The following is a 7,799-nucleotide window of genomic DNA, read 5'->3' on the forward strand; positions in this document are numbered from 1 at the left end:
ACAGAATATATGTATATATAAGTTCCATAATATAGAAAGTAAGTTCAAACAAGGTAGAAAGTCTTTAGAATGCAACAAACATATATATATATATATATATATATATATATATATATATATATATATATATATATATATATATATATATATATATATATATATATATATATGTGCTTTACAAGTTATTCCCTCCCCAGGCCTCTTTCATGTGGATTTTTACGAGGGTGCCACTTTTCAGAAACACAACAAACAATTTTTTACTTTAACTGGTAATGCTTCCACAACAATTAAATCAAGTAAGTAACACAACACCCTACTCCCTATAGGAGAGTGGCACCGTTAGTTCACCTCAAGCGGTGCACTGTAGGCATTACTTAAGGTTCTTTGCAGTGCCCCTTCGGCCCCCTACCTGGAACCCCTTTCATTCCTTTTACTGTGCCTCCATTCATATTTTCTTTCTTCCATCTTATTTTCCATCCCCTCCTAACAAGTGTTTCATAATACAATTGCGAGGTTTTCCTCGTTACACCTTTAAAACCTTTTTATTCTCAATTTCTCTTTCAGCGCTGACTGACCTCACGGGTCCCATCAATTGGCCATTGGCCTAAATTTTATATTCCATTTCATTCCGCAATACCCTGCTTGGTGTAGCAGCCTGAACAGTTTAAACAACTTATGTCACCTCATAAATAGCAAATTATAAGCACATAAACTATTATAGACCCACATAACGCATAGAAAATCTTTCAGGCGCAACTAGCCATGAGAGAATTTCGCAGGCAAGTCACTAGACCCGGCCATTTGAGTGGGGAAACTATAGCACAGTACTCCAGTTTCCAAGATTTTCGAGTACTCATTAAACTTACGATTAGTATTGAGCAAGACAGATCGACATTTCAGCAGAGTTGCCAGATATTCACAAGACCAAAAAAAAACAAAAGAACTACACTTTCTCGCCTCCTCTTCATATCTGATTTAGGAACGACAAGAAAGAGATGAAATAATAAACAAATCTTTTGCTAAATTCTGGAAGTTAAACATTCAGACTTGTAGCTTTAACAGAAGGTAGACCCAACAACAAGATTTTCCATATATTTGTCTGTTTAAGAAATCCCTCTGCATAAGCAGCTGAGTAAACACTGACGGGTGACACGAGTTAACAACGGCCAATCTCCACGATTCTCTACCAACAACGTCATCGAATTTACTAAGTAAGGTTGATTTTTCCTAACATATACCCAAACTTCAGATCTATCGGTTCGTGCCATCTGTGTTTGATGTCTACAAATTCTTACTGGTCTCTAGCAAGGGATAGAGAGGAGAGAGAGAGAGAGAGAGAGAGAGAGAGAGAGAGAGAGAGAGAGAGAGAGAGAGAGAGAGAGAGAGTATAGGTCCATGTATACCGAAATTTTTCCCTCAGCCATTCTTTATTGGATTTACACTTATTTTTGATAAAAACATGGACTTTTATACCTCTCCCAACGAAATAAAGAAGAGATCTCCTTACTTTAATCTTTTTGAAGAAAATTTTTGTAGAGCTAAATAAAAAAATTAGCTTTGTGAATAACCGGTTATTTACGATAATGCGTAATATTCGAAAAATTAGTCAGCAATTAATCTAAATTTTCCTTTTGTTTGTTTCCCGAGATCTGTGAGGTTTATGCAGTCACACTCGATCATAATTTTTCTTTCAGCAAAACAAAACCGAAGAAATAGTCTCTATTGTCGCAGGGGAAATTACCAGAGCTTACAAACTTATAACAAGTTTTGCTGCGTTTGACGCTGAGAGAACCAAAATCTTGTAAAAGAATCATTTTGCTTAATTTCTGTTTGTAGAATTAAAAGTGTACTTTTTACTGCCTAGGGGTGCTTCGGTTCTCTCTCTCTCTCTCTCTCTCTCTCTCTCTCTCTCTCTCTCTCTCTCTCTCTCTCTACCAGATATAAATATCTTAAAATCCAAGAAGAAATCCTTTGATCCTTACCTTCTGACAGTCTAGAGGTTTTCGGTCCATGAATCGAGCTGTAATCTTTGCCTCACTTTCTTGACTCAAAATGTACTGTTAAGTCACTTGCTGAAAAAGAAAAAAGGAAAAAATCTCTTTGTATTTTTCATTGTTCGAGGAATTTTACAATCCCTGTGTATATATCAGAGCACGTTTTCCGGATTATGTAAAAATGAAATATATAAGTTTACGACTTTTTTGCAGGAAATAGGACGACGAATGCCAGAACTTCAAAGCTGTGAAATAAATTCCTCCGTAACTCAAACGTTAACCGCATGATTTATTTCCTTCGACTTAATCTTTTCTGGCATGAAAAAATGACAAAACTTAGAGCTGAAAATATGTAAACATTTTTGTGGGGTAAAAGTTTCTAAATTCAATGTACTTTGTAGATCCGTTAGCATCGCCAGTTTTCAATCTCCTGTAAGAACAAAACATTCAAGTCAGTCTAAGGAGAGCCCAGGAAAGACTCAGTCGTCAAGATGAATCACCACATAGCTTAGCTGTCATAAAAAAAATTATGCAGAATACAAGCGGACCGAATTTGCCATATGTTCGTCTCCAAATAATTTCATAAAATCCGTAATGTTTTGTTCTCTTTTTTTAGATAGAAAGATTAACTAAAATGCCAGAGAGAAAGAGTAAGTTTGTACCAGATCATGAACTGGTTCCTTGCAGAATATTTCATGACAATCCATCCATAAACTTCCTTAATACAGCTCCAACAATCAGACAGAAGAACAAACAAACGATTACTTTCTAGATAAAGTCAATATTTACGTGCATCTTCTCAGGCTTCGTGGCAAGAGATTTCGAAAGAAAACGTATAGTACCGCGATAAATTTTTTTCCCCCCGTAAGCACTCTCAGGATCCAGCCTTTAAGAGCAATCACGTTAATTGGAAGGCGTCATTTTTTTTCTATTTTGCTAACAAGCTTTAGCGATGGAATAAAAAAGCGGCCTTACTTTTGCAAAGCGGTAATGGCGAATATCCTTAGCAGAAAGCGAATGCTGCTGAAGATGAAACTGATCAAGGATGAGAGGACACAGTTGACTTCCGGAATTTGACCACTTCATTTAGGACGGTTTTAAATAAACGCTTACTGATTAAATCACTTTCATGTGCCGGTTCCCTGTATCGATATCTCTTATAATGAAAGTCATTAAATGAGAGAAATATTTCAATTCTTATTAGGCAAATTTCGATGACTAAAGAAAAAAAATTAATTTTTTGAAATGGGAAAAATAATGCATGTGAAGAATTCCATCCAGTATTTTATGGTAACTTTGGCGTGACTAGATGGTTATTTTCGAAAGAATTTATTTAGTGTTTAACCACAGATACTGTCTCAACTCACGAAAAATGTTGTTGTAACCATGCCTCAACTGATTAGCCCATGCAGGAACGCAAGTGGCGTCTATTTATTTCACATAAAAGCAAACTACGTTAAAAAGAACTCTAGCTTTAAAACCTTTTGTGATAAAACAGTTCCACCTGAAATCGAAGCCGACTTGTTTTACACACCTTACTTTCTTTTACTAATAAAAGATGAGCAAAAATTGATAACGTCCCCAAAAAATAAAAAGTTATGCCTGAAAACAGACATATAAATGAACTCAAAATATCAATATTATAATTTTTAAGGGTTTCTATATTCTAATTTTATGATGGATGCTACCGAGTAAACCGACTTTAGTTGATTCTCTTTAAAAAAAAAATGGATGGGCGAGCATGAGGTAAAGTAACAGCATAAAGGTGATCTGAAAGGTATTTCTCGCCTTCAAATAAAATAATTGTGGTTCTTCACCGATTAATTAGAGTGAGAGACTTACAAGTGAATTTACAGGCAGCACAGCGGCAACATTGCGTGGCCAATAAGTTACTAAATGGCCGTCACAGAGCTCTACTTGTTGCTTTCTAACATGGAAATCAACGCAATTATAAAGAAAGAACTTGGCACAGGTTGTTGGCTAACCCCCTCACCTCCTGAACATAAATTTTCTGTTATATTCATCTTCGATTAAACAGGGTTAATGAATACTTCAGAAACATACAGTACTTCTAATATTTAGAAGTTTAATTTCTAATTTTTTTTTTTGGCTGCCATTTCACAAATATTTGTGCGTATTTGTTGCAAGAAGCGCAATATAACTTGTTTGTTGTAGAGTCTTAAGAAATCATGTAAATCTTCTATGGCACGATAATATTTCATTTTATGACCAAAATACTTATAGTCCTCGAAGTTATGTGTATCATCTTAAGAGATATGATCCACAACCACACTAATAGCAAATTTTTTTTTTTTTTTTTTTAAACAAATTCAGCATAATATTGAGCCGTTTTCTTACTACAATCACTACTGCTTCGTGATAACTTTTGAATTTACAAATATTGAAGACTATGAAATATCCATACTACATAAATAATTGACTGGAACTGTAATGTAATATTTCTTACTTTTTAGTTTCATGATAATTTTTCAGATGAATTAATGTCTGCACAGCAAAACTTGTCACTAGCCTCTCATACGTACTACCATTTATCGGTCAAGAATGAAGATAAAAGTAATCAGATATTCAAAATCTACGTTGTTCAAAAAGCATGTGAGAATGACTTGTGAAATTCAAGGAGGAGGTTGTTACTCGAACTGAAGGATTGAACAACCATTCGTAAAGGATCTAATTGTAGTCGAAGTTTTGATAACCTTTTTTTATTATCTATTATTTTACATGTACTGATAACAGTTCATAAACGTTCCTCGCCGTTTTATCTTTCCCTAGACAACGTTTCTTTGCTCATTTGAGCCTTTCTAAGCTCTATGATTGATTAATCCCTCATTCTTTGCCCTCGTATGTACTTCTATCTGAACGAATATTAGTGCTAAGTGGGATAATCTTTCCTGACCAAATACCCATTACCTCTAATTATTGTAATTAACTGCAACTGCTCTTTGACTTTTATTTGGATTTTCTTATATGTCACTAAATTGTGACTTGTATTGGGATTATAAAATATCTAAAGTCCTTTGTGTGTAATACACGGGAATAATCAGTTAGTCTTTTGTAGGCGCTGCATACCATTACAGATCAGCATTTCTTCCATCTCATCTCTTCATCCAGTCAGAACATAATTTCTTTCTTACTGCTATCCCTCTGACACCTTTCTCTATAACAAGGAAAACCTTGACTCTTTGGTGAATTATTGTATTCCTCTTTTACATACATATAATCATTTTTCAAGCATGCATTTGAAGCTTCATTTATATTCCTTATACGACAAATCAAATCATGTCAAGTGCTGCCATATTATCTCACATATTGTACTGATTCTGCTCACGTTAACTTATTAAAGTGTAAACACATTTTTCAAAAGTTTTCCACTGTTTCATACTTCTTTGCCGTAAGTTGGCTGATTTCACAGAACATTACACTACTTGTAAAAATACCTGATAGGTTATATGGAGAAGATCTTGACAGTCGGCACGATAACCAGTCAAAAGGGCCAAGGGCAAGGGAATTGTATTGCAGTGACTATTATCAACGTATCTAACTCATGTGCCCTCGACTGGCTTCTTATCACTATCGATGTACCCTGTCATTTTAATCTCATCTTTCATGGAAATGATAACCTTTAGAAAATGTTATTTTGGTGTCAAATGTGACCGTACTGACAGATATATTACGACCTCCCTTAACGCAAGATAAGCAATTGAGGCACAGCGTAAATTAATGTTCCCCAGTTTTTCATATCATTTTGTTGGGCCTGCTGCTTCATTTATTCACTTCTTATTGTCCAAATGAGCATGGAATTGGGATGGAATGTAATGAAAACAAAATCAGGACGCTTTTTAAAATGACGAAATACGATTCGACACCATTACTCACCTCGTCACCCGGATCTTTCAACAGCTTGGCAACCGCCTAATGATAGGGGCTTCACCTTTTCAGATAATACATATCTCCAAACCAGATACTGTGCATTTTAGAGTATCCTAATAAACTAAAGAGGTTAATGGTATTATTGCTTCCATGTGATATACTAAAAAAAATTAACTTTTGGTTTTTTATCCACGATTTTTTACAATTTGTACCTATATGGAATAAGACGAGAAGATAAGAGGTTTTTAGAGCTATTAATGGTACTCAGCTGGTGGTCCATGGAGCACTAGTAGTCAATGGTGGCTTTTTGGTTGGTCCACAGGACGTTCACTATATTTGGTAATAAACTGACTGCTGATACGTATATTTTCAAATTTACTGGATATGCAGTAAAAACAATTTTATCCAGATAATTAACTGACCATTCATTTTATTGCATTATTCCTATTCAGAAAATATAATGATGATCTTCAGGTTGCAATTCACGTGTACAAAATGTATTTCAATCCAAAACGTTGTTTATTGTCTCTGCTTTATTTATCGTTACTCAAAACAGAAATGGTCCAAGATATTTTCTTATATGCTTGTGGTCCACGACTTGGGACGATTGAGAACCACTGCGTTATACAGTACAGTAATGATCTTCCAACCCATTTAGTTTTTAATTTCTTGCATCAGACATAATCTTCTAATTAAGCTCCATTTCCACAGTAATACTTTGAGACTTTAAGTCGCTATTTTGGCATCTGATAACAGCGGGTCATTATCGAGTGTCTTTCAGGATCGTCACAGTGATCACAGAGTCCCTTAAAACCCTGACTAACCAAGAATTTTCAAAGACTGAAAACAAGCTGTGGAAAGGACTTAGATTTGCTATTGCGCATAAAGGAAAATGAAAATCAATTAATACAATCAAGGAAAAGAAAGTGTTGAAAGCATGAAGCAGAACAAAATCAGCATTTTAGCTAAACAAGAGTAAGAGATGTGGGTACAAAGTGGCAGCCTTCAACTGACTGATAAGGCTGATAATATTTGAGAAATAGGTACTAATCTGGGGTAATCTTTTTTCTGTTACCCATCTGATCTCAAGTTACTTGAATATGTATCTTAAACTCCATTTTCATTATTTCACACATTTATAATGCTAATTACGAGTAGTTTCTGTTATCAGTTCTCAACCTATTATAAATCCTTATCGTGAGATGCTTCTGGCTTACCTTTAAATAACTTTTTTCTTTTTGTGATCTACTCCAGTCTTGTTCAGAATCTTAGTTACTTGCTGCTTCTTAATTTCACTGATGAGTTGAAACCTTTCCTTTAGATAGCCTTCATCTTCCTTAAATGATAATCCTCGTGTTTTCGATCATCTCATACCAATCTGTGAATCAGAAAATGTTTCATTAAGGCAACAGTGTCTTCTTGATGATCGGTAACTTGATCAAATTTGGTTCTAGGAGTGCCAATATTTTTTTGCTAGAATTTGAACCAGTTACTTAAAACCTTATTAAACAAGGGACGTTTTAATTATCAGTTTCCTTTCTAGAATTAAGAATCAAGCTAATAATACATAGTATGCGCTGTTATTTATGTTCTTCAGTGGTCACGTAGATCGCGCCAATAATATCCCTTACTTTATTATACCATTTATATTGTTTTAGATTCGTTATACTTGTTTAAAGTTTACTAACATGCACAGATATATTCTCGTACGTTTGCGAGGGCATATTTTAATGTAAAGAAGACAGCATCGTCTTTACAATTTCTCGGAAATATTTGTAGAACGAGAATTCAACAGATTCTCTTGCACCTTCAAACAACATCCGTTTGCAATCGTTGCAAACATATGCTGGATCTCACTGCTAGCAGTTGACCTTTAAATGACGTGGTAATTGCGTAATACCTTATCATCTCCCAATC

General features: G+C 34.8%; 1 long non-coding RNA gene across 1 annotated transcript in view; it reads right to left on the minus strand.

Annotated features, from left to right (window-relative positions):
• Positions 1–7,229, minus strand: part of LOC136849114 (uncharacterized) — a 34,514-nt gene extending 27,285 nt beyond the window's left edge. The window contains exons 1-2 of the long non-coding RNA XR_010856239.1: positions 7,100–7,229; positions 1,983–2,072 (exon numbers count right to left, since the gene is read on the minus strand). This is a non-coding gene — a long non-coding RNA (uncharacterized lncRNA). The remainder of the gene's footprint in view (positions 1–1,982; positions 2,073–7,099) is intronic.
• Positions 7,230–7,799: the final 570 nt, after the last annotated feature.

Source organism: Macrobrachium rosenbergii, chromosome 20, assembly GCF_040412425.1.
Source record: "Macrobrachium rosenbergii isolate ZJJX-2024 chromosome 20, ASM4041242v1, whole genome shotgun sequence".
NCBI classification, from domain to species: Eukaryota; Metazoa; Arthropoda; class Malacostraca; order Decapoda; family Palaemonidae; genus Macrobrachium; species Macrobrachium rosenbergii.